The sequence below is a fragment of the Pan troglodytes genome, chromosome 7 (assembly GCF_028858775.2).
Source record: "Pan troglodytes isolate AG18354 chromosome 7, NHGRI_mPanTro3-v2.0_pri, whole genome shotgun sequence".
Lineage (NCBI taxonomy): Eukaryota > Metazoa > Chordata > Mammalia > Primates > Hominidae > Pan > Pan troglodytes.
This window is the reverse complement of record NC_072405.2, coordinates 33905371-33929056: the sequence shown is the minus strand read 5'-3', so window position 1 is coordinate 33929056 and position 23686 is coordinate 33905371. Positions and strand designations below refer to the sequence as shown.

The window sequence follows — 23686 nt, the reverse complement described above, 5'->3', positions numbered from 1 at the left end:
AAAAATAATAATAATTAATTAAAAATAAAAGAAAATCAAGTAACTGCTCCAAGTTCACACTGCTGGAGAGTGAGGGTGTTAGGATTCAAGCCCACAGGGCCTCATTCAAGCAACACATGTAATCAACATGTATGAATCACGTGATGTTTCCCAGGCACTGTGGTCCCACAAAATCATAAGTGTCTTCACAGTCTTTCCATGTTGCTATTACTATCTAAATTGTCTCCAAGTTGGTAAGTCCCCTCCCCACTGTAACGCAACCATGTGACAGCTTGCGTTTGAAATCAGGTCTGCATGACCTCCAACTCCATACTCCAAGGCCAAAGTTCTTGATCTGGAGAGTTTTCTAGAGATGAGAAGCAAAGGGAATGTGAAACATTTTTTAAAAATCTGCTGCAGTTCTTCGTCATCTTCGGTCAGGAGGCAGCAGGGTAGTGGTGGCGGGGATGTGATGATCTCACTTGCAAGTTCTGTTTAAAATCCTTATCCAGTTCTGTTTCAGTGTGTTTTCATACTCCAGGGTAGGTGAAATTCTAGAAAGTCCAAGATCTTTCCAAAAACAGTTCGGATCTGGACCATGCTTATGAGGGACCCATGATTACTAAATAAAGGTAACCCATTAGCATGGGTTAATCCAGCAGTATTTTACCCTGGTTGTGCAGCTAGCTAGTTGTGTCACAGGGCAGTCTCGACCAGGCCTCCAGCCAACTAGAGCTCTCTGGTGGGATGGGGAAACTGTGAAGTTCAGATTGAGTAGGTGAGGTGGCTGTAAACTCTCTTCTGCTTAGAGAAAAGCAAGTCACAAGGGAGGCCAACAGCCGACGTGCAAATTTAGTTTTTCTCCTCCCACTTAGTCTGCCATCCGCCCACCCCGCCATTCCCCTCTGATCCTGACCCCTCTCTTCTGTCCCCTCCTCGGCCACCCTGAGAGCCAAGTGGTGGGAGATTACTGGATAGGTGGGCTGGCTTCTAGCCCTCGCTCTGACACTCGCTAGCTTTGTAACTTTAGACAAATTGTTTAACCTACATCTTTCGACCTCAATTTCTTCACTTTTTTTTTTCAGCAGATTTGTATTAAATGCCAAACCAAAAGCTCATATTTCATCAGTGACATGAAGGAGTTAGGCCAAATGGACTCTTGAGTCCCTTCTAGGTTTGAAATGCCATGACTCCCCCTCTTATATGACAATGTCCGTTTCCTTTTTTTCTTACCTTTCCCCTTCCTTCTCTACTTCCTTCTTCTGTGACTTGTGTTCCAGCACACCTCTAAGTCTCTCTCTGACACGGAAGCAGAGAAAGAAAGATGAAGGGGAAAGAAATTCATGGTTGTGTAGAATTTCTCTTTCTCTCTCTCTTTCTTTTTTCTGCTAACCCCATGGAGCTTTCCTTTGGCTTTTTGAGAGCATTTTCAGAGGCTAGAAACTTCTCTTCAATCATTGCTTCATTCAAGCAAGCATTTGGAGCACCCACAAGTGCCAGCATTTTGTTGGGCACGGTCATGACAGTGGCCACCAAAGGGATCTGGGAAATACTGGCCCATGTTGGTTTTCAAACAGTGGTTTTTTTGGGAGAATGAAGGATCCTCTACAAAGAGTGCCTAAACCAAACACGAAGACTACCTTAAAAGGGACAGTCTTAAAAGCCCAAAGCAACAAAGCATGAAGGTTGCTAGTGGTTCTGGTTAGGCCCATTTGATTATTATAAGGAGACTCACTCACATTAGTTTAAGCAAATGATGGAGGCAGCGGTAGAAAGGCTGTACTTCTTCTATACAGAGGGCAGGATATTGTAGGTCTCCAAAATCAGGAGCTTAATAAAGTTAGGTCTCACCATGACTAGGTGGTTCTGGAATAAATTTCAACAATTATTTAAAAAACAAAAAAGAACTCCATGTCAGTCATCTATAAAAACTGTATTAGCACTTTTCTGGGTTTTAGCCTAGATAAGTACCACTGATAACCAAGAAGCAGATGGGAGTTTAAAGGTATATCAAGTGCAAGAAGACTAAGGAAGTCCTATGCTTGGGGAAGAGACTGAATATTAATTGATCATAGATGAAAATAAAACTACTCAGCTCCAGTTTATTCTTTTTCTTTCTATCTTATCTCAAGGCAATTGATCTTCATATGAGGAAAGATAATACAAACATTGTAAAAAAAAAGCCAAAGTTGGTTATTATTGCTCTCAATGAGTTCAGATCTCCATATCTACACCAATTATACCTAAGGCCAGGCTCAGTGGCTCATGCCTGTAATCCCAACACTTGGGGAGGCCAAGACAGGTGGATCACTTGAGCCCAGGAGTTCGAGACCAGCCTGGGCAACATGGTGAAACCCTGTCTCTACAAAAAAATACAAAATAATTAGCTGGGCATGGTGGGGAGTTCCTATAGTCCCAGCTACCAGGAAAGCTGAGGTGGGAGGATCACCTGAGCCTGGGAGGTTGAGGCTGCAGTGAGCCATGATGGCACCACTGTACTCCAGTCTAGGTGACAGAATGAGACCCTGTCTCAAAAATAAATAAATAAATAAATAAACCAATTATACTACCAAGGTCTTGAAGAAATAACGAAAAGTGAAATGCTACAGATACTTTCTGAACAACTGTGGAGAATGAGGGAAGTCTCCGTAGGCTGGAGAGGATTAAATACGTTCCCACTTTTCAAGAAAAGGTGAAAAAAAAAGATTCTATAAACTAAAGACCAGTGGACTAAAGGAATGGATTGTTGATATATTTTGAAAGGAAAACAGTGATCACCAAGAGTCAGAATGGGTTAACTAAGAATAAATCATGCCAGTCTAACCTCCACTCTGCTTTTGGCACATAGAATTGCAAAACATAATAAGTTACACCTCGGCAAGGCGTTGCACACTTTCTCATTAGATCCTTCTGGACCAGATTCAGAAATTTGAGCTCAATGCTGGTACCATTAGATACATTAGCAAGCACTTGGATGGCTCTCCTCAAAGAGTTTGATTAATAAATGACTGTCAACCTGAAGGGAGGTTTTTATATCATGCCATAGAACTATCTGTCCTTGGCCTCCTCCGCGAAACATTTGCAGTGACTTACATGAGGACAATGACGGTATGTTCATTAAATCAGCAGATGACAGGAAACTAGGAGGGATAGATAACAGATTTCAGGCCTCAAATCTGCTCAATCTGAGATGGGCCAACATTCATAAATTTGCAATGCAAGGATCTGCCCTAGTTCACAATGACAAATACCCCTTCAGCTCCTTGAAAGACCAGATAGGGTGAAGCCAGGAAAAACTCTCCTGAGTGATTAAAAACCAGATTTCCACCATTTTCTGTGATCAGGCCACCAGAAACAATGTGCCTTCCAGTCTCTTCTTGGCCAGTCTTGTTTTGTGGTCAGCATAACACGCACAACGCCTCTTATCTCATCCCTGGGCTCTTGTTAGGACTCGCCCCCAGAATGACTCCTCCATCCCTTGTCTTGGCGCCCTGCTCCCCATGAAGAAGCTTCCAAGTCTCAACCCATAGTTACAGCCTGCAGCACTTCGCTCCCCTTCTCAGTGAGGAAGCCACAAGGCCAATTCTTTTGGTTTTGTTTGGTGATGGGGTCTCACTCTGTTGTGAGTGCAGTGGCGTGATAATAGCTCACTGTAGCCTCCAACTCTTGGGCTGAAGGGATTCTCACACCTCAGCCTCCTCAGACTACAGGTGTGCACAACCACACCTGGCTAATTTTTAAAAAAATTTTTTTGTAGAGACAGTATCACACTAAGTTGCCCAGGCTGGTTTTGCACTCCTGGGCTCAAGCAATCCTCCCGCTTTGGCTTCCCAAAGCGCTGGGACTACAGGTATGAGCCATTGTGCCTGGTGACTGAGACCTTTAGATGACATCAGAGATCAAGCTGAGCCTGTTGGACAGAGGATATTGCAGATTCCCACAACAAACCCAAGATGGTCACTGAGGACAGAAGCCCTCTTCAGCTCCATCAATATGCAAATTTCAAGAACTGGCCTGGCACTCAGCTTGATCTCTGTGGTCATCTAAAGGTTTCAGCAGCTGGGCATGGTGGCTTATGCCTGTGATCCCAGCTACTCAGAGGCTGAGAGGATTGCTTGAGCTGAGGAGCTGGAGACTGCAGTGAGCCATGAGTGCACCACTGCGCTCCAGCCTGTGCCACAGAGCAAGATCCCATCTCTTTAAAAAGTACAACACAATAAAATAATAATAAAAATAAAGGTCTCAGCCAACGATGCTTTGTGCCTTAAGGCCTTGAGACTAAGGACCCTGTGGTATATGACAAAGTTTGTTGGGTTTGAATACCAGTAATAAAAAAGCAGTGGAACAGTAGTAGTTTGTGCAAAATCCAGTGTGATCTTAAGCTCCCCTATCAGAGATAACGACTCCATTAACAAATTGAAATTTCCTTGGAGAAGGGTGGCTAGCATAGTTAAGAGGCTTGAAGCCAATTAAATAAAACAAAAGTTGAAAAGTTTACATTTTAACTTTGAAAAGATTATAATAGTTATCCACACATTTTAGGTCTGGCATGTGAGGATGGATTGGCACTATTCTATGAGACAAAGCAAACATCAATAGGTGAAATCTACAGGTAATCAGATTTCTTACAGCAATCTCTAAGAATTAGAACTGTCCAATACCGGCCTGGGCTACTTTAGGACATTCTGAATTCCCTGCTGTTTAGGTGCTCCAAAAGAGAGGGCTATCTGTAACGTTACAGTTGAAATGCATGAACCAGTGTGCGTTAACTAGAGAATCTTCAAGGACCCTTAGACCCTAGAGCTGTGATTTTATAATTATACATCTGATTTAACTTGGGCTATTATTTCCTAATTCTCCTCATCTACCATTCCAAGAATATATTCTGAAGAAGATACATGATGTCTCTTTTTAGGTTTGCAAAGCCAGACAGAGAAAAAACAGCAAAGACCAAGATTAATTCTTCTTTGAAGATACAGCTGGTAAATATCTGCTGGGGGCTCCAAAATTCTCCTCATCGTTTGTAACAACCCTAGTCCCCATCCTAACTCCCTTGAGTTGTCTGAAATATGACCTCAATCCTGTCCTCTTATCAGACTCTGGACAACAGGTCAGTGTCTCTCCCAGGCCTTCCTCTTCGCAGATGGGAACCACTCCAAGACACTGTGGCCAAGTGTGGTGGAGGAGCCTGCTTTACTCAGTCACTGAAACCCACACCAATGACCCGACTGGCTCTGCTTTGTCACAGGCTAAGGGGAGCAGACAAAGGAGGGAGTGAGGACATGGATGATATGAAGCAGGCTCATTCATTTCCCTGTGTCAGCCCATGGCCATTCAACTGCTGGGCTTTCGTATGTGGGCCTGTCTCTCTGGCCAAACAGCCTCAAGGTGACTCCCTGCTTCTCCCCTATGACTCTGGGCCATCCTTCCCAAATGACAGGATGTCTGCGTCAGTAGCATCTCTATCCAAAACCACACAGCTCTCACCTGGAAGAGGAAGCTCTGGTTCAGACAACTACCTTCAGACAGGGAAGGGATGCTTATCTTAAGTGTTACTGTTATCATCTTGATAGCAACAGGGGGCAGCCAAATGCCTAGGCAGTTAGGAGTGGGTACCTGGTGAAACCCCACCTCCAGGTTGAAGACAGTTTAAAGCCTGAAACCCAAGCTGCAAGTTAAATCCTCAGACAGGATTGAGAACTTGTCTTCCCGTTTGGCATGCTTTCCTCTGATTGATCCTCACCCTTCACCTATTTTACACACACCTACCCTTTCCTAATTGGTTTTCTACACTGCCGTGCCCACCTTTGAGTGGTGTCTTCACTTTAACCTTTCTTGCATACTCACAAACCAATCAGCACACACTCCCCATCCTGTGCCTATAAAGACTCCAGACTCAGTCAGTAGAGGAGGAGATGACCTGACTTAGGACAAGAGACAACCTGACTTTGGGAAAGATGACCTGCTCTTCTCATTCCCTCTCCAGCTCCCCTCTCTGGACCCCAGACCTAGTCAGTAGAGGAGGAGACGACCTGACTTAGGAGAACAGACAACCTGACTTTGGAAAAGATAACCTGCTCTTCCCATTCCCTCTCCAGCTCCCCTCTCTGGACCCCAGACTCAGTCAGTAGCGGAGGAGATGACCTGACTTAGGAGAAGAGACAACCTGACTTTGGAGAAGATGACCTGCCCTTCCCATTCCCTCTCCAGCTCCCCTCTCCACTGAGAGTTGTTTTCATCTCACAATAAAATTATCTGCCCTCACCATCCTTCAATCTTCAGTGTGACCTCATTCTTCTTGGACACCAGACAAGAGCTCAGGACCCACCAACTGTGGGCACCCTGAAAGGCTGTCACACTGGCTCTTTGCCTTTGCCAATGGAGGGCAGCCACCCCCCACGACGAGGCAAGTGGCCAACTGAGCTGCTAACACGCCACAGTCCACTGTCTCATGGTGGAACTAAGAGAGCATTGTAACACCCCCTCTGGGGCTTCAGGGTCACAGGCACCCTCATCTGGGTGCTGCCACATTCCCCTTGAGGCGACACACCTGGTCTGGCCAGGGGCCCACACAGAGCTTGCTTCTGTGTCAGGGGCAGCCAGCTAGGTCTTGCACTCACTCACCCACATGCTCCCTCCCACAATGGGCTGAGCACGGCGGGCCAAGTAGATGGGGCACTCCTGCTGTGAGTCCAGCAAAGGGGCCAAGAAAAATCCTACATCAATCTCTATTTCCTCAAAACTTACAATTTCAGTACTTGAAGATACTTCCTTTAACAAGCCAGGATAAAGAATATGGAATATTCAGCTAGTCTCAGAGCATGCGCTAGAGAGAGCGTGGTGAAACTATGCTAGGGAGGTGAAACTAAGTGATCCTAAGAGACTCTTTCAAACCTAGATTTTGACACTGTGATTTTTACTTTTTCTAAATGTCAGCACATAGATAATATGGTATAGGCCACAGGATCTGAGACACAATGCAAAAGGAGGTGAGGAAGTAGGGAAGAAATACCCCTAGGCTGGAAAGTCATAGTTCTCATGGACTAGAGCATTTTCTAACTCAGAAATTACTGACCAGGTCAAGTGCAGTGGCTCATGACTGTAACCCCAGCATTTTGGGAGGCCAAGGCAGGCGGATTGCTTGAGCCCAAGAGTTCACAACCAGCTTGGGCAACACAGGGAGACCCCATCTCTACAAAAAATACAAAAAGTAGTTGGGTGTAGTGGTGTGTACCTGTGGTGCATGAGAAGCTGAGGCAGGAGGATCCCTTGAGCTCTGGAAGTCAAGACTGCAGTGAGCTGTGGTGGCGCTACTGCACTCTAGTCTGGGCAACAGAGTAAGACTCAGTCTCAAGAAAAAAAAAAAAAGAAAAAAAGAAATTACTGAACTTCAATAGCCACCTCTCCCAGTCTTGGTTTTCTGGATTTTCAGCCAACAATAGATGGAGAGCAGCCCATCTGAAGAGAGGAGGATGTGGCAAGGAAGAGATGTTAAAGGAAGACCCAGAGTCTAGAAAGATATTGGATAATGATTAAAAGCATATACAAAAGTAATAAAAGTCAACCAGGGGAGGCCATTTAGTGCTGGAGCAAACAGCTCTTTGCAGCTCAATAGGCCCTGAGGGCCCAGAACAATGACTGATGCACGTAATAAGGACAGCACGGCATCATTTTAAGAGTTAAATAACTTCTGTGTTCTTAGTTAACGAAAGCAGAAAAGCAAATACTCATTAGATGCTTTAAACTTTTTGTTCTTAAGTTTTGCTGTTTAAAATGGAATTCATTCAGTTGTCTGGAAGATTCTCTGACCCAGAATCCCTCATTTTCTAATGATGTTTGATAAGTGAGTATGCCAGGGAGCGCCAGAATGCTCAAAGTTCTGCCATTTAAACTGCCTCCTTTTGGGGGAGGGAAGTAAACCCCAAGAGGGGTTTTTTCCCTACATGGTTTGCCTTACTGTTGCATGTGTCTTCTCAGTTAAGTAAACCCACATAGGCCACATGGGACCACAGATCAATGCAAACCACAGGCAACCCATTCTCTAGGCATGAGGAGTGCTGGGGTGGACTGGGAGGTAAACATTGCTCAATGGAAATGCTCTAGGTTGAATGGTAGCAACCTGATCCAACCAAATACTGTCTTTTGGGGAGAGTAAATGCTATGAAATAAATAGAAGGTGGGCTGATCAAGCTTGGCCCCTTGTTCCAAAGCTGCTGTTTATGCTGAATATGTCACTTAGAATGCTTAACAAGCCCACTAGCTCTTTTTAAGGGGACTTCAGCACCCATAGTCGCCAAGTGATGAAAGATGTTTCTTGAGCAAGAGAGTCTTTTATTGGACCAGAAATGCCACCTGATCCAATACTGGCCAATCTATAGGCTGGTCCCCAACCAGTAAGCTGGCATGGCATAAAACATTCTACCCAATAGGTAATTTACTAGGTCAATCTTTCTCTCCCATCAGTATTTGAATAAGGGCAGGCACCGTGGCTCATACCTCTAATTCCAGCACTTTGGGAGACAGAACTGGGAGGACTGCTTGAGCCCAGGAGTTCGAAACTAGCCTGGGCAACACAGTGAGACCCCCATCTCTACAAAAAATAAAAATTTAAACATTAGCTGGGTGTGACTGCATACACTTGTGGTCTCAGCTACTTAGGAGGCTGAGGTGGGAGGGTCACTTGAGCCCAGGAGGTTGAGTCTGCAGTGAGCAATGATCACCCCACTGCACTCTAGACTGGGTGACAGAGTGAGACACTGTCTCAAAAAAAAAAAAAAAAAAAGAACTAGAGCAAGAAACGATGGAGACTGAACCAGTGTGCTTGGGGTACAGTATCAATAAAGAAATACTCCTGCCTTCGTGGACCTTACCGAGGAGTGGTTTTGCAGACAAGTCAATGCTATGACCATAAATGCTGTGAAATGGTGTGAGACATGCTGAGATAAATGAAGAGAGGGTGCCAAGAAATCACAAATCTGGATTTGAATTTGAGAAAGGCTTGCTGGGGGACAATGTCAAAACTGAAACCTAGAACCTAAGTAGAATGATGACAAAAGAGTAGAGAAGACAGAGCAAATCGTGAGCGGGTAGGACCAGCGCCAAGAAAAAGCCAGTGAGTCAAATGATGTGAGATTAGAGCAGTAGAACATAGAATGAGCGGGGAAAATGAGGAGGCAAGAGAGATGCACAAGGCCTCACAAACACCATTAGGGCTTTGCTGTGAGGGAAGAGAGAAGCCACTAAAGAGTTTTAGACAGAAGGGACACAATTACACTTGCTTTTAGAAAGACCATTTGAGGCCGGGCGTGGTGGCTCACGTCTGTAATCCCAGCACTTTGCAAGGACAAGGTGGGCAGGTCCCTTGAGCCCAGGAGTTCAAGGCCAGACTGGACAACATAGTGAGACCCCCATCTCTATGAAAAACATAGCTGGGCATGGTGGTGCACACCTGTGGTCCCTGCTACTTGGAAGGCTGAGGCAGGAGGATTGCTGGAGCCCGGAAGGTCAAGGCCAAGGCTGTAGTGAGCTGTGATCGTACCAGTGCACTCCAGCCTGAGCAATAGAGTGAGAGCCTGTCTCAAAAAAAAAAAACAAAAAACAAACAAACAAAAAAAACCCACTTCAGTTGTAGAATGGAGACTAGATAGGAGAAAAGAAACAGCAAGTGAGGACGCACAGTGAGAAGACTGGGCAGCGATATGGAAGGGAGATGCTGGCAACTTGAATTAGGGAGATGGCAGCGGAGCCTAAAGAAAAGGGAAAGCTGGGTGGCCTGAATTAGAAGCTGGGTTCAAAGGAAGTGAATCCTTGACTGGATTTGGGGGGCCAGCGAGAAGGAGTCAAGGATCGGGTTTCTAGATTCAGTAATTAGGTGAACAGTGATCCATTCAATGAGAGGAAGAGCAAGGTGGAGCAGGTTTATGGGAAAAGACAGTAAACTCAGATTTGGCGTGGTTGATTTAAAGCCTGTGGGACAATCCTGAGGAGCTGCCCAGTAAGCGAAGTTACCTGGGTCTCAGACTGAGCAGGGACACATGAGCTGTGGCTGGAGACATGCCTCTCCCCTCTCAGCTGCAGTGCTGCAGTTGCCTCTTAACCATTCTCACAGGATATTTTTTCTTTTTTTTTTGAGACAGTTTTTGTTTGTTTGTTTTTGTTTTTTTTGAGTCAGAGAGTCTTCAGCTCTGTCGCCCAGGCTGGAGTGCAGTGGCATGATCTCAGCTCACTGCAGCTTTGACCTCCAGGCTCAAGTAATCCTCCTGCCTCAGCCTCCCAAGTAGCTGGGACTACAGGCACCCACCACCACACCTGTCCCATTTTTGTATTTTTTGTAGAGATGGGGTCTTGCTATGTTGCCTAGGCTGGTCTAGAACACCTGAGCTCAAGTGATCCGCCTGCCTCAGCTCCCAAAGTGCTGGGATTACAGGCATGAGCTGCTGCACCAGCCTTTCACCTTTTCTGGTCCTGCTCTGATATAGTCCATTCTCCACTCAACAGCAAATCTGATCTTTTGCAAATCCCAAATTATATTGCTCCCTTGCTTAAAAGCTTCCTATGAGTCCGTAATGCAATAAGAAAAAAAATATCCACCCTTCTTCCTCTGGTCTATAAGCATCTCCAGGATCTGGCCCCTGTATGTCTCTAATCTTCTTTCACACATATTTTCCTTCATTTCCACACTGGTCCCATCAGTTCCTTTACTATACCCAGCTCCTTTTATTCCCAATGCCATCACAGCATGCTCCCCGCGTCTAGGAGGCTCTTCCAAACAATGACCATGTGGCTGCCTTCTTGTCATTCAGGTCTTAGCCTCAGTGCTGTACAGAACCATGGGAGACTGAGGCAAGAAAGAAAAACACAGTCCCCTATATACATCTTTATATGTATCATTTAAATGGTCAGTATTTTTCCAGAACATTAAAGTAGTTGAAAAAAATATTGAAAATTTTAAAAAATAAGTATATTAAAACTCACAATGTTATTTTAAGTTTAAAGATTCTATTTACACCAAAATCAGGATTTAATGTAATTTTCCTTTTCTAGTTTCCACAGAAGCAAATTCATCAATAGCATTTTCAAAATCGACTTCTTGGCTTATCTCATTTTCAACTGAGTGGACTGTCATATTTCACATCTCTTGACCAACTGATGATCTTAAATAATTTTTAATTAAATTCATCTTACTAGCACTTTACTTTTAAATTTCAGTATTGCATTCCTAATGTTTTTGGCATTGATTTTGCTTTTTTAAATTATTGCATTAAAAAATTATATTTATTTTGGTTACTGAGATTTTGGCGAACCCTGCAAATCTGTGCTCACTAGCCTCACCTAGGTCCAGCCCTGCTCAGCTTAAAGGCCATCTCCTCAAGGAAACCTTCACTGCCCCTCTATCCAGAGTAGCCTTCCAACCCTGCACCTGCCCAGTTACCTTCTTTTCCATTACCGTGAGTTAGGACTTTTTTTTTTTTTTTTGACAGTCTTGTTCTGTTGCCCAGACTGGAGTGCAGTGGCATGATCATGGCTCACTAGCCTCGAACTCCTGGGCTCAAGTGATCCTCCTGCCTCAGCCTCCTGAGTAGCTGGGACTACAGGTGTGTGCTACCGTACCCAACTAATTTTCTTTATTTTTTATAGAGATTCTACAAAAGATCCCTATGTTGCCCTGGCTGGTCTTGAACTCCTGACCTCAAGGGATCCTCTCACATCAGCCTTCTAAAGTGTTGGGATTACAGGCATGAGCCATCATGCCCAGCATACCCTGAGCTATTCTTAATAGCACTTATATTATTCTAAATGATCTTATCTACCTTTTAAACTTTTTCTTAGTTTTGCCTTCAGACCCCAAGTAGAAGCTCCATGAGACTATGTCCATCTTATTCACTGCTATATCCACAGCACCTAGTTAGTGGCTGGCACTTATCTGATGAAGTAATGCACTTGGGAATACTTGTATTATAGATGGCTCTTGAATCCATGGGCTTCAAAGAATGTACGATACAAAAAGACAAAGTAGACTAGGGCAAAACTCTGGGAAATAGCGACATTTAGAGGGCACAAAAAGAGGAGTCTGAAAAGGTAACTTAAGGCTGGGGATGGTGGCTCACACCTGTAATCCCAGCACTTTGGAAGGCCGATGCAGGCAGAACACCTAAAGTCAGGAGTTCAAGACCAGCTTGACCAACATGGTTGAAACCCCATCTCTACAAAAATACAAAAATTTACCAGGCATGATGGCAGGTGCCTGTAATCCCAGATACTCAGGATGCAGAGGCAGGAGAATTGCTTAAACCTGAGAGGCGGAGGTTGCAGTGAGCTGAGATCGCGCCATTGCAATTTAGGCTGGGCAACAGAGTAAGACTCCGTCTTGAAAAACATAAAAAAAAAAAAAAGAAAAAGAAAAAGGTAACTGAGAATGCACAATTAGAGAAGCAGAAGAGAGGCTAGGCATGGTGACTCACACTGTAATCCCAACACTTTGGGACGCCAAGGCAGGAGGATGGCTTGAGGCCAGGAGTTCCAGGATGCAGTGAGTTATGAATGTGCCACTGCTCTCCAGCCTGGGTGACACAGCGAGACCCTGTCTAAAAAGAAAGAATATAAGAAAAAGGATAATTTAATCTTTGATTTTCCTGACTAGGTAGGAGTAGTGGAAACCAAAACCCAGGTGGAGGAATTCACTTGGAAGGGAAGCAAAAGGTAGAATGGGGAGAAGACAGCGGAAAGGCAGAAACACAAGATTAATGGCGCCCTCCCTGATGATTTCTAGTTTCTTTTCTATGAAATTGGAAGTAAAATCATCTGCTGAGATGAAGAGTGAGGCAACTGGATAGGAAGTTTTATTCATCCGATAAATATTTACTGGGTAACCCCCATGCACCAAGCACTATTTTGAGTACACAGAATTCAGTAATGGACAAAGTAGAAAAAGGCCCCTGCCATTGTGGAGCTCGTATCCCAAGGTGGGAAGACAAATAATCTACAATGAATATAATAAGTAAGTGAATTACATAGAATGCTAGAAGGTTGTGAGTACTTTGAGCGAATAGAGGGTGAAGGGAATGAAGAGCTCTGGTGGGGAGGATGTAGAAGGAAGGCTGCAATGTCAAATGACAAGGTAAAGAGAGGCTTCACGTGTAAGCCAATATTTGAAGATGGTGGAGGAGTCAGCCAGATGGCTATCTGGCGAAAATATTTGAGGAGGAAGGAATAGCCAGCACAAAAGTCCTCAGGTGAGAGCGTGTAGGATATTGTGTGAGTTTCCTATTGCTGACGCAGCAAATTACTGTCAACTTTGTCCTTGGAAACAACATAAATTTATTCTCCCATAAGTTCTGGAAGCCAAAAGTTCACAAGGTTAAAGTTGAGGTGTCATCCAGGCTGGACTTTTTGTGGAGGCTGCAGGGGACAATCTGTTTCCTTGCCTCTTCCCGCTTGGAGAGGCTGCCTGCAATTCTTGACTCATGGCCGCTCCTTGTACCACTCCAACCTCTTGCTTCCATTCTCACACCTGCTACTTCCTCTTCCATAGTCAAATCTCCCTTCGGAACACTTACATTAGTGCTTATCAGGCCAATCCAGCATAATCTCCCTATCTCAAAACCAGGTCCTTCATTTAATCACATCTGCACAAAGTCCCTTTTGACACATTAGGTAATATTCACAGGCTCCAGGGATTAGGTCCTGAATATATTTGAGAATCACTCTTCAGTCTACCACAGCTCATCTCCTGAACCTTAAAGATTCACAACAATCCAATATGCAAAATATATTCACCTCATCCCAACAGCTCAATCCATTATGGCATCAATTCAAAGACCAAAATTTCATCTAAACTTTATCTGTTCAAAAATCTCAAATCTCATTATCTAAATCAAGGCTGGTAACATTGAGGTCAAGGTATGATATGAGCTGTGTCTCTCAGACCATTTGATATTTCCTGCTTAACAACTGAATTATTTTTGTTTACTTCAACCCTCAGCAAAAATAATACTATATATTTGTACAATACCTAACACAATTTTAAGCATGGTCATACCCATGACCTACTTTGATTCATATAGCATTGTGATATAAGGAGGGTACTATTAATAGTCCTGATTTACCAAGTGCAGGTATTGGCCCAGAAAGAATTGAGAGACTTATACAACGTTACTAGTAAGGTGTTAAAAGAGTGGGGCAGAAGTCAGGTCTCCTGTCTCCTAATCTAGTGTTTGTTTTACATTTTAGTTTTGCAGTTATTTTTATATATTTTACAGAATATCCCATCCTGGGCAACATAACAAAAAAATTAAAAAATTTTTCTCCACAAAAAAATTTTAAAAATTAGCCAGGTGTGGTGGCACGTGCCTATAATCCCAGGCTACTTGGGAGGCTGAGACAGGAGAATAAGCTTGAGCTCAGGAATTTGAGGCTGCAGTGAGCTATGATCACACCACTGCACTCCAGCCTGGGTGACAGAAAAAAAAATAAAGAATATCATGTTTATAAGATACTTTATTAAATATTTAAATCATCTAACTCATGTATAGGTAAGACTCTGGGTATCATCAATCCTTGAGCAAAATTCCTCTCCATCTATGGACCTGTGAAATTAGAAAACAAATTATCTGCTCAGCAAATACAATGATGGAACAGGATGCCAGTTGCAGCTACTCCCATTCAAAGCAGGACAAAATGGAAGGAAAAAATAGCACCGGTCCTAAACAATTTTGAAATCCAGCAAGGCAAACTCCATTAGTTTTCAAGGCCAGTGAATAATTCTCTGTGGCCAGAGGCTCCACCCTCTGGGCCCAAGGTTCTACCTTCTGGGCCATCCTTCTTTTTTCAGAAAAGATTGTATTTGTTTGTGGCAGAGAAGTTTTATCAGCTTGTTCTGCCTGGGAGTCCTACAGCTTTCTTTCATTCAGTCCTCTGTTTCAGCCCTCTCTTTACAAATCTCAAAAGCCTTGTAGGTCTACTATGTATATCATGGAAATCCATTCCATTAGACCAAAGACTCCTTCACAGGTTTCACCTGATAATTTCATCATTATTCCTGGCTTCTGCTGAGATGGCTAAGAGAACCTATGAATCATATGCCTAATCTCTTCAGAGTTCTCTTTATGACTGAATATTCTGAATTTTTATCCATTCCAGGCACTAGCAAAAAGCTGTCGAGCCACACCCTTGGCCTTCTTTCCAGAGCACAGCTCTCCTGACAGTGAATCTCATTTTAGCATCTTTTGCAATCTGGATAGGCTGAGGATTTCCCAAATCATGAAGTCCTGTTCCTTTTTGATTAACAGTTCTTAATTACCTGGGCATGGTGGTGCATGCCTGCAGTTCCAGCTACTTGGGAGGCTGAGGCAGAAGAATTGCTTCAACCCAGGAGGTGAAGGTTGCATCGAGCCAAGATCGTGCCATTGCATTCCAGCCTGGGCGAAAAAGTGAGACTCCGTCTCAAAACAAACCAAAACAGCAACAACAACAACAACAAAAACAGTTCTTCCCTCAATTGATCTATTTCCTCTCACATTTTACTATAAGCAGCAAGAAGAAACCAGGCTATGCTTTCAACACCCTGCTTGGAAATTTCCTCAGCTAAATATCCAAATACATTGTTTAAAAGTTCTGCTTTCCATATACATGTAGGACACAACTCAACTCAGCTTTTTTGCCACTATATATCAAGGATCTCTTTTCCTCCTGTTTTCAAAAATATAGTCCCCATTTCATTCTGGATCTTCACAGTTAGCACCTTTTTTTTGTTTCTTAATTATTATTTTTCTTTTTAAAAAATTATTCGTTTTTACTTTAATCCAAGCCAGTAGGTTAACGTCTTTAATGTCCATACTTCCACAAACCATCTGTTTCTGACAATTTAGGTAACCTCTAAGACAATTTAGGCCTTCTCTCGTATGATCCCCACTTCCTTCTGACCCCTCAGAGAGTCTTTAACATCCATATTTCTCCTAACAGTCTGTAAGACAATTTAGACTTTTTAATTTATTTTTTCTTTTTTAGAAATAGGGTCTCACTCTGTCACCCACGCTGGTGTGTAGTGGTGCAATCATGGCTCATTGCAGCCTTGAACTCCTGGGCTGAAAGAATCCTTCTATCTTAGCCTCCTAACATGTTGGGATCACAGGTGTGAGCCACTGTACCTGGCCCCAATTTAGACTTTTTCAATCACGCTTCTCAGAGTTCTTCCAGTCTCTCTCATTAACTGCCCAATTCTAAAGCCACTTTCACATGTTTAAGTATTTGTTACAGTAGCACTTCACTTTCAGGTACAAAAATCCATGTTGGGGTTCAATCAGAGAAATAGAACCAGTGGGAGATATATATTAAGAAATTTGTTGCAAGGAATTGGCATATGTGACTGTGAAGGCTGCTAAGAAAGTCCAATATTTGTAAGGCAGGCCAACAGGAAGGGCAGGCTAGAATTCTGAGGTATGAGCTGAAGCTCTAGTTTGCAGAAAAGCCTCAGTTCTGCTTGTTAGGCCTTTCAACTTACTGAATCGGGCCTGTTAAGATTATCTGGGGGCTTGGTGTGGTGGCTTATGCCTGTAACCCCAGCACTTTGGGAGGCCGAGGCGGGCAGATCACCTGAGGTCAGGAGCTCCAGACCAGCCTAGCCAACATGGTGAAAACCCATCTCTACTAAAAATAAAAAAATTATTTGGGCGTGGTGGTGTGCACGCCTGTAATCCTAGCTGATTAGGAGGCTGAGGCATGAGAATCACTTGAACCCAGGAGGCAGAGGTTGCAGTGAGCTGAGATCCCGAGATCACGCCACTGTACTCCAGCCTGGGCAACAGAGAGAGACTCTGTCTCAAAAAAAAAAAAAAAAAGAAAGAAAGATTATTTGGGATTATCTGCCTTACTTAAAGTCAGCTGATTATGGGTTTTAATTCCATCTAAAAACTACCTTCGTAACAACACCTAGGTTAGTGTTTGATTGAATAGCTGGAGACTATAGCATAGTCAAGTTGTCACACAAACTGACCATCACAGATCCATTCCAGATTTAGCAGGGAGGCCAGTGAGGCTGGACAGGTGTGGGCAACTGTGACAGCAGTAGGAGGTGGGGTCAGAGAAACAATGGAGGGCCTCCAATGCAGGGTGTTGTAGGCCATTGAGGAGAATGAAAAAGGTTTGAAATCATTAATTCAGAGAATTCAGCCCTGTTAAGGCTGAAAAAAATATGAATCTAGAGTCTACCAATCTATATGATAATGCTATTTTCTTTAGAAATGCAGTAGTCCAGGTTTAAGCAAGGTGAAGTCAGACACAAACTGACCTATAATCCCAGCGCTTTGGGACGTCAATCCAGGTATTTTAGGGAGGATATAACAACAACAACAAAAAGGAAATGTGAGCAAAGAAGTTAATTGGCAAGTGTGCTAGTCTATTCTCATGCTGCAAATAAAGACATACCTGAGACTTGGTAATTTATAAAGAAAAAGAGGTTTAATGGATTCAGTTCCACATGGCTGGGGAGGCCTCACAATCATGGTGGAAGGTGAAAGGTACGTCTTACATGGCAGCAGGCACGAGACAGAATGAAACCCAAGTGAAAGGGGAAACCGTTTATAAATCTATCAGATCTTGTGAGACTTGTTCACTACCTCGAGAACACTATGGGGGAAACCGCCCCCATGATTCAATTATCTCCCCCTGGGTCCTTCCCACAACACTTGGGAATTATGGGAGCTAATATTCAAGATGAGATTTGGGTGGGGACATAGCCCAATCATATCAGCAAGGGAAATATGGAAACAATGAATCAAAAAGTCTAAGTTGGGTGGAAAATAAGGTGAAGACTGGATAGGGGAAGAGCTGAGCCTCAAGGGATTAAGGGTCAATAACAATAGACCACAGGGTCAAGAAACACGTGAGACAGGCGTGAGCCCCTGAGGCAGCTGCAACATTAAGAGGCCCTGGTTGATGGAGGGCATGTCTACACTTATTCTTTTGGGGATGGACAGTTATGTGTTATGATAAAGTACAGGATATGTTTGTGAAAAGGGTTGCTGGGGAACAGCTGAGATAATGTCACAGAGATGAGCAGGACTTAAGAGTGGAAGGTAGGAGCCTGAGCCCCATGCCAGTGACTTCCCTAAATGGAGAACATTTTTCAGGCGGACAGTGGGTGGCAGTAACAGGAGGGAGAAACCTGTGGCAAAAACTGGAGGAAAGCAGAGATTCTCTGCCCACCTTCGGGCATGCATGGAGTGAGAAAATGAAAAGGACCCATTTGAGATGGCTCCTGGGGGGAAGCAGTGTCCAGAGGAGCCAGCCCAGTTTCAGCTCAGGCATGGCAACAGAGGAGCCTTCAGTGAAAAGGTGGAGGATGCTGAGACATCTGTTTACTATGGGACAAGTGGAAGTCTTGGAAAGAGAGCAGAGAAGAAGGTGAGTCGGAGAACAGCAAGCAGAGAGCTAGAAGCAGAGAGAAAGCGGTAACCAAAGGTAACAGGGAAGGGGAGGCATGATGGACTCGGTGGTGGGGGGTTTTCTAAAGGGCCATGTCACAGCGGCCTCCTGGTCAGTGAGCACAGGGACACTCAGGCCTGGAGTCTTGCAGAGCCTTGATGGATTCCACTGGCAGGAGAGGACTAGTCTGCAGGATAAGTAGATTCTAACCTCACTAGAAGAGAACAGCAATCATCAAAGCTGAAGACAGGGGTCTCAGTGGGCAGCACCATACGGTTCTGCAGTGGTAGAATGTAAGGATATGTGGAACCCCTCATGCCTGTAATCCCAGTATTTTGGGAGGCTGAGGCCAGAGGATCATTTCAGCCAGGAGTTTGAGTCTAGCCTGAGCAACATAGTGAGACCCCATCTCTACAAAAATTTTAAAGATATAGTCAGGCATGATGCTGCATGCCTGTAGTCCCAACTACTTGGGAGGATGGGGCAGGAGGATCACTTGACCCTGGGAGGTCGAGGCTGCAGGGAGCTATGATTGTACCACTGCATTACAGCCTGGGTGACAGAGCAAGATGCTGTCTCAAAATAAAATAAGATGTAGAACCCCATATATAAGGCTGACTACTTGGAAATGATATTGTGGGTCCCTCAAGGGTGAAGGTCAATGAAAAAAAACAGTCCCAGTAGATAAACTGTGGGACAAAGCCATATTTATAAATACACATGTATATTTTTACACTTCTGTTTGGATGCTATCAATACTAGCATATAAATGAAAGTTGAAGCTATGAATATCAAGGAGGAAAAGTGCCATCCAGGGATGCCATGTAGAATAAGAATAATAATAGCAAGTATGTATTGAGCATTTCCTCCATGACAGTCATTGATCTGGCACTTGACATGTATTAACTCAGTTAATCAAACAATTCTATGAGTAGGTATTGATATTTTGCCCATTCAGATGATGCTGCAAAATTTATAAATGATGGTGCTAGTATTCAAATCCAAAGCCCACATTCTTAATCCCAATCTTATACTACCAAAAAAGGTAAGAAAATTGAGGATATAACCCTGGAAAACATCAGTAACTAAGAATACACTGCCGGCCAGATGTGATGGCTCACACCTGTAATCCCAACACTTTGAGAGTCCAAGGTGGGCAGATCCCTCAAGCCCAGGAGTTTGAGATGAGCATGGGCAACATGGCGAAACTTTGTCTCTACAAAAAAAAAAAAAAAAAAAAAAATTTAGCCGGGCATGGTAGCACACACCCATAATCCCAGCTACTCGGGAGGCTGAAGTGGGAGGATCACCTGAGCCTGGGGAGGCTGAGGCTGCAGTGAAACATGATTCCACCTGTGCACACCAGCCTGGGCAACAGAGTGACACTCTGTCTCAAAAAAAAAAAAAAAAAAAAAAAGAAATACTGCAGACGAAATGTAGGAAGTGTACATGATTGGCTACATATCTAATGGATCCTAAATATCATATTGAAAGTTCATTTTATGATAAGTTCCTGACAGTATCTTGTTTTCTTGCTTTTTTTCTTTTTGACACAGTCTCGCTCTGTCGCCCAGGCTGGAGTGCAGTGGTGCCACCTCGGCTCACACTACAAGCTCCGCCTCCTGGGTTCACGCCATTCTCCTGCCTCAGCCTCCCGAGTAGCAGGGACTACAGGCGCCCGCCACCACACCCGGCTAATTTTTTGTATTTTTAGTAGAGACAGGGTTTCACCGTGTTAGCCAGGATGGTCTCGATCTCCTGACCTCGTGATCTGCCCGTCTTGGCCTCCCAAAGTGCTGGGATTACAGGCATGAGCCGCTGCATCCGGCCGTTTTCTTGCTTTTGAGTCTTTTTTTTTTTTTTCCTTGAAAATAGAATGCAGCAAAAAAAAAAAAAAAAAAAATGGGTTCAATTTGGTTGGGTTTCAATTAATGAAAGTTTTGTTTATCTGCTTAATGGGTTAATAAAAGCAACTTTAGCACTGGGAAAATTTCCTCTGGTCTTTCTGCATTCCCACAAGAAATTTTTATTTAAAAAATAATAATCACCATAATAATAATTTTTCTTGTTTTCCAAAGTGGACTCCTTGGACTCTACTGACTAGAGCAGTTACTGATGAAGGATCAGAGGTGAATTTTAGTTCTCCTGGGTTATGAACAGTGACATGGGACTTAAGAAAAACCTTCATCCAATTTTTTTCCAAATTAAATCAAGAGCATTGATAATTAGTTTCTATCAAAGACATCTAGAGGGAAATGAAAGAACTGAAAAAGCCATAAGCTGCCTTTACTTCTTCATTAATATTTGCTCCCAAATGCAGGTCAAATAAACCACACTCCCAGTTTTAAATGAGTTGCTTTAAAGTTGATGAATTATTTTTCTCTTTGGATTTATACCACCCGTTGTGGCTAATTATTCCCACTACATTCTCTTCTTTTACTTGAGGTTTTGGTCAAAAAAAGAAAACAAAGCTCTGCTCCCTAGAAATTGAACTCCGTTTTGTTTTAAAATTTTCTCTTACCGCATATGCAATTCCACGTGGAATACTGAGACAACTGTTTTCACAATCAGCACTCCTGGCTCTAACAGTCGGTGAGGTCAACTGATTTTATGGCTTTCAGAATCTCCTAAACAGAAAAATGAGTTAGGAGGTTAAAGCCTGTAGGAGCTGCAAATGCACATTCGCCTGTGACCATCACTATGCTAATTTTTCTCAGTTGAGCTTCTTTTTACTCTACTGTGCCCCAGTTTGCTCATCTGTAAGATAAAGATAAGGACACTGTAGCATGGCTGGGTGCAGTGGCTCACACCTGTAATCCTAGCACTTTGGGAGGCCGAGGTAGGCAAATCACTTGAGGTCAGGAGTTCGAGACCAGCCTGGCCAATATGGTGAAACCCCGTCTCTACTACAAATACAAAAAAATCAGCTGGGTGTGGTGGTGCACACCTGTAGTCCCAGCTACTGAGGCAGAAGAATCTCTTGAACTCAGGAGGCAGAGGTTGCAGTGAGCCAAGATTGTGCCACCACACTCCAGACTGGGGACAGAGCGAGACTCCATCTCAAAACAAAACAAAACAATACAAAAGAACACTGTAGCAGAGACAGCTAGCTGGCCACTAAAATTCATGCTTCCCCTCCTCTAGTGCAGAGTTATTGCTGAGAAGCAACTGTTCGGCCAAGAACATCTCCTCACCCCCATTGTATCCAAGTGGAACCATACAACTAGTTGTCACCAGTAGAAAGTGGATGGAGTTTTGTAGCCCTAACCCTTGAGAGAGCGGGTGTTCACTCCCACCAGCCCAATTGTCCCATAGAACTGATGCTTATGGTTTCTTTTGAACAAACAGAAATTGACCCTTCCAGTCTTAACATTTGAAAAAGTTACATTGATCTTATCTGAGTTCCTTTCATATGAAACCTACCATCAGGCCTCCCAGATAGTAGCAAAGAGTTGAAACTTACCAGATCACTGCCTCTGGACAATGAGACGCTAGATCGTCCTTCATGACTGCCTAAGCAACCACCTGCTTCCTGTTGACTGACTCCTTTTCCTTACCCCTCCCCAATTCTTGTTTTCCTGCGTGTACTATGTTTCCTCCCTGCTATATAAACCCCTGATTTTAGTTGGCCAAGGAGATGGTTTGAGACGGATCTGCCATCTCCTCCTCTGTATCACCCAATTAAAGCCTTCTTCCCTAGCAATGCTTGTTGTCTCAGTGATTGGATTTCTGTGCAGTGAGCAACATGACCTAGACTGAACTCTACCATTTTGGTAACAGTAACAGAGACTAGATTTACCATCACCCATGAACACCAAAACACCAGATTATATATATGAAGTGATGATTCTCAAGAAAACAAAGAGTGGGTGATGCCTGCCTGATAGAAAACAAATGAGATGAGCCTTATGTTAGCCCAAACTTACTGCCTGGAGAAGGTTTCTGATCTTCAGCATGGGGAGGGGGAATCCAGGAAGATCCCTGCCCTCCCCCTGAATTCAGGAAATGGAGCTGGAAGTCTGGGAAAGCCAAAGCAGTTAGAGTTCACAGGGCAGAGCACTAGAGAAGTGAGAGCTGCACAGAGAGTGAACTCTGGAGACCTGCAGGGAGTCCCCATTGAGTATTCAGATGAATATCGTGTGAGTAAACTACCTGAGCTTAGGACATGAGCCACTCAAAAGGATTAGAGGGAACAATACCCAGATCATACACAAGGCCAGAAATAATGATCTTCTGATATGGCTTGGATCTGTGCCCCCACCCAAATCTTGTGTCAAATTGGAATCCCCAGTGTTGGAGGTGGGGCCTGGTGGGGATGATTAAATCATGAGAGTGGAGTTCTCATGAATGATTTAGCACCATCCTCTTGGTGCTGTTCTCATAATAGTGAGTTATCACATGATCTGGTCATTTTAATGTGTGTAGCACCTTTCCCCTCACTCTCTTTCTTGCTTCTGCTCCTGCCATGTAAGACTCACCTTCTGCCATGTTTGTAAATTTCCTGAGGCCTCCCCAGAAATCAAGCAATTACCAGCATCATGCTTCATGAGCCAATGCAAACCTCCTTCCATGCAAAACCATGAGCCAATTAAACCTCCTTCCTTTATAAATTACCCAGTCTCAGCTGGGCACAGTGGCTCACACCTGTAATCCCACACTTTGGGAGGCTGAGGCAGGAGGATGGCTTGAGCTCAGGAGTTCAAGACCAGCCTGGCCCACATGGTGAAACCTGTCTCTACAAAGAATACAAAAATAAGCCAGGCATGCGCCTGTAGTCCCAGCTACTAGGGAGATTGAGGAGGGAGGATCCCTTGAGTACAGGAGGCAGAGGCGCCTGGTGTAACACAAAGTAATGTAAAATTCAAAAATGTCTGGCATCCAATAAAAAGTTATAAGGCATGCAAAGTAGAAATATACAACCAATAATGAGGAGAAAAGACTATTAAAACTCACTCATAACTGACATAGATGCTAGCATCAGTAGAGAAGGACATTAATAGTTTTTATAATGGTATTCCATGTATTCAAGATGCTACAGAAAAGGTAGAACAAGCTAAATAGAGTCATAGAAGATATTTTTAAAAGAACCAAAGTGAGAAATCTATTAAAACAAATACAAGACAGATACTAGACCTAATAAATGATTTTGGCAAGGTTTCAGAATGAAAAATTAATACACAAAAATCAATTGTACTTCTATACAGTAGCAATGAACAATTAGAAATTGAAATGTAAAAGCAATACCACTTACAATAGCAATAAAAATACTGAGGGATAAATCTGACAA

General features: G+C 43.6%; 1 long non-coding RNA gene across 1 annotated transcript; it reads right to left on the bottom strand.

Annotated features, from left to right (window-relative positions):
• Positions 1–14457: 14457 nt before the first annotated feature.
• Positions 14458–21026, bottom strand: LOC134810670 (uncharacterized). Its single transcript, XR_010159229.1, has 3 exons — positions 20921–21026; positions 15278–15395; positions 14458–14564 (listed from the first exon to the last, which is right to left on the bottom strand). It is a non-coding gene; the product is annotated as an uncharacterized LOC134810670 (long non-coding RNA).
• Between the last annotated feature and the right edge of the window lie 2660 nt (positions 21027–23686).